The following is a 4,151-nucleotide window of genomic DNA, read 5'->3' on the forward strand; positions in this document are numbered from 1 at the left end:
GCATGACGGACGGTGGTGAAGTGGGCCAGCGAACTGTAATTTTTTCCACCGACGGTAGCAAAATCGAAGGTAAAGGCGGAGCGACGACATCTATTTGGGATAGCGCCGCGGAGATTCTCTGCCGGAAATTAAAGCTGGGGAATTTTTGCACCGTATACAAATAAATGGCTGAATGCATTTTTTACAGATCATGGGGATTCTTACCTGAACATGTTCCATTGGAAGAAGAGCCCGTCGTGTGGGTGCGATCCGGATGTGCAGGAATCCGTGCCGCATGTCATCGTGGAATGTCCGGTGTTTGGTGCTGCGAGGGCCGGTGCTGGAATAGAGATAAGAGATAAGATTAGTAAAGGAAATTTAAGTAGGTTAATTAAGGTTAAAGGGACAAGACAGTATATTTTGGAATACTACAAAATAACGGCTCTCGCAGTAATTATAGCATATTAAAAATGAAATATAAAAGGCAATAAATACGTTTTGAATGTAAATTTACCGAATGTAAGTATATTAATAATATCATTTATAGAGACTTAGCTCTCAGCTAAAATTTACTTGCTCCTGTAGTTCTACAGGCAAAGTGCTTTTGTGGAAAACCAGTAGTGCTATTGGAGCTTTCTATGAAATTTTGAAGTTACTGATTGAAATGTTGTTCAATATAATGTGAAAGATGTTTAAATTTCAAATTCAAGTTGACAGCATCAATGTGTACAGATTACATATTCAAGAGAAAATTAAAATAGTTGAAATTTTACGAATGTGTTCGATAATTTAGCGAATAATCCACATAAGATATTACGACGCCCATTCAATGATGGTTAACATTTTAAATGAGTAATTAAATTAAACCTACACTTATATTCAATTGGTCATTTCAACGAATTTTACACAATGAATGTGGTGTATTGCTAGTGACTGCAATTTGCTTGTAATTAAATAGTAGCATATATTGCGGTCAAACGTTTTTTGTAATTCAGAAGTACGAATTAAACATTTTTGACTGTTAATAGTTTCATTGTATCAATAAAAAATAATAATGAAATAAATAAATAGTATCTTTAGATAATTTAAATTAGAAGATCTAATTTCATGCTTTGTGTATTTCTCACTTAGACATACACTTATTTATCCAGTAATAGGGTGTCTAGAAGAAATAGGATAATCAACAAACTGGGAACCAATTACTTGAGTTTAATGCAAACGAAGCCAGTGCTACTTTACAACTGCTTCTTGACGTAATAATTTTATTTCCTTAACTATTCATTGGTTTCAAAATAAATACATGGAGAGAATATCGTCTAATACACACTTAAAATTAGATAAACAAATTGTTTTGTAGAAATTCGCCTTCATGCAAGTCGTTTCTAATAAGAAAGAGATGTCGTGTTGAAGTTCTGTTTGTGTGTTTTAAAGTAATTTACAAGTATTGTTAATATGGCCGTCCGTCTATATTTTAAAGGAAATCATTTGTGGAAATATCTAACACAATAGTCTGTAAGTAGTGGTAGCATCGCAATTTTGTCGCTTGCTTACAACACTGAATTAACGACACTGTACTTATTAAAAATGAAATAAGTCTACCGAAATATCTCGATAAGTAGAGAAATACTACAAATTGATATTCTATAACATTCATTTTAAAATGTAAGAGTATTTTAAATTCAATTATTTATAACCCACTTATATCGGACTAATAAATCTCATAAAGCGAGTCTGTCTATTTCTTTGAACGCTGTAATAAGTTCAGAGCACTGTGAAGTACTGCACTTTAATATTGGAAGCTAAATCATTTTTACGAGACAGCCAAAGAATTTCATTCAGAACTCAATTTTAATACAGTTATTTTGTATTTCAAAATTAATTATTTTCCTTTATTTACTAGCTTTAGTTCGCGACTTCATATGTGCTCAAGTTGAATAAAAAATAAGAAGCCTATATGAAGCACTAATTCATTAATCACTCAAACCCTAACTTCGCTATCTTCGAAGCCTCTAAAAGGATTGTTGACAGTAAAATTAAAACATCAAACTATTATCGTAACCACCAAAAAGGAATTTAGTAAAATAGCTAACATAATTCAAAGCGTAAATGGACCTCATAGGAAGAGGGTCGCGTTAAAGTTGCACCAACTTGTTAACGTCTTTTGTCTCGATATTACGTCGTGTTGTGAAACTTCACTAATCGCGGCGAACGATTGAGTCATCTTCGGAAGTTAAGGGAGAGTCGAAAGGACTCTTTGGGACTCGCCTAACCTTGAGTGGTCCAATTTATCCACGGAATTATTGATTATCACTTTTGACGCCTTAACATGTTACTTATAATGTAGCTTTAGTATCGTAGACTGGATGATTTTCTAATTACAATTCTAAGGGCCTGTCCCACCAAAATGTAAATTGTCTGATAACAATCCAACGTGTAAAATATCTGATGGAAATATAGGATATTGTTCTCTTATCTAACAGTGACGCCATTTTTAATCTGAGTCTCTATCAGCCCGTGGTGGGACAGACCCTAAGAAAGACAAGTGTAGTAAATAATTTTAATTTTAAACGTCTATACCGTCCTGTGCTTTACAATTTCAGATAAAAGAAGCAAAGAATAGGAAGGTTTAGTCGGTCATCTACATACATATTCTATAATTCATACATCATAACTTGGGAAAATTGTCTAGGTCGTTATCTAATTCTGGAGCGCGCGAACATCGACAGCAATTTGTAGCTAGAGCCTTGGGAATTTCCTCAAGCATTCGCATAGAAAATTGTAAAATAAAAAAAATATTCTCACTTACATTAACAGCAGTTATACTGAAACTTCTTTGTGTTCTTTTACCTTAACATAAATGTGTTTAGTTCAGTAATTACGTCGTTAACACGTTTACATTTAGGCATTGTTCCAAATGTTTCACATTACCATCATTGTCAGGCTCTGAAAAACAAATATGCAAATAAAACTACGAGCACAATCGTTTATCTTGATATTCGAATTATGAAAAACATTGTATCATTGCGTTAAAAATTATTCAAATATACCTTCACGTTATTTGATAATTTTAAAAATTCTACTTTAAAGAATCAAAAGGTTAACAATGTAAATAATCTTTTTACGAAATTGAAATAGAAAATTAATAACTCTTACCATCTTTTAAGACTAAACATTTTTATCGAAGATTCCGTTATCGTTGAGTTTTAAATCATAATAATCTGTTTAACTGAATGATTGCCATGATCATCGTTTCATTTTAATGATTTTCACTTTATTCTGTTACTAGCTGTTGCTCGCGACTTCGTCCACCAGTTTTTTTGTAACTAAAAACCCACTAGTTTTGTATTTATTTCAATACATACAAAAATACAAATCATTACTTTTTATATTATTTTATCCTGTTATAGTCATATCCTGCACTCGGTGGCTAAAAAGTTATCAAATTCACAAGTTCACTAACTGCGGTGGCAATTTAAACCTCAAAGCAAACGATGCAGAATAGTTTGAGTTATTCGAATATCGGAGCTTGAGTCACGATGTCGTCTAAGATGATTGTGGCTTTGGTAACGTCTCAAATATTTGCTTTACCCATCACAAAATTCCCATACAAGGAATTTTCTTGGCAAGAATGCAAAACCTTCAAAATTATTTTACAACTATTTATCTTTGAGTACCCTCAAGGAAGGAACATGAAATGAAGAGAAAAGTTAACTTATTCTACAAACGACGTTATTTTTAAAAATAACTGTTATATATAAAACTTTTCTTTCGGCTGTTTAAAAATAATTTTGATGAAACTGGATTTACAAAATACAAGCATGTTACGTAAACCTTTTTAACATAATTTTGAATTTCCTGAACCTAAATATGAGCGCCGAAACGTTGTTAACAATTTATTAAGATCATAAATAAACACATGTGTGTTTGCTGTATCTCTAAATAATGGCGTGTTGTTCTGCCAACTGCAAAAAGTCCATTAAAACTTTACGCCGCATTTCTCGTTGCACTCGAAATTTTCGTTGCTAATCATTTAACTGTTTAGACGAGTAATCCGCTTACTTTGTCTGGCTTAAAGAACAGACAATGCATTAGTTTATTTGTTCTGATTAATTATTTATCACCTTAAATCTCAATAAATTACGGATTTGTCAATTAAAATTGTGATAGCACTT

The 4,151-nt window shown here is 32.4% G+C and overlaps 1 long non-coding RNA gene across 1 annotated transcript; it reads right to left on the bottom strand.

The window, feature by feature from the left end:
- Positions 1-6: 6 nt before the first annotated feature.
- On the bottom strand, positions 7-643 carry LOC106106259. The gene is made up of 3 exons (XR_001225792.1): positions 494-643; positions 205-319; positions 7-118 (listed from the first exon to the last, which is right to left on the bottom strand). It is a non-coding gene; the product is annotated as an uncharacterized LOC106106259 (long non-coding RNA).
- Positions 644-4,151: the final 3,508 nt, after the last annotated feature.

This window comes from Papilio polytes, unplaced genomic scaffold (genome assembly GCF_000836215.1).
Source record: "Papilio polytes unplaced genomic scaffold, Ppol_1.0 DF822289.1, whole genome shotgun sequence".
Classification (NCBI taxonomy): domain Eukaryota; kingdom Metazoa; phylum Arthropoda; class Insecta; order Lepidoptera; family Papilionidae; genus Papilio; species Papilio polytes.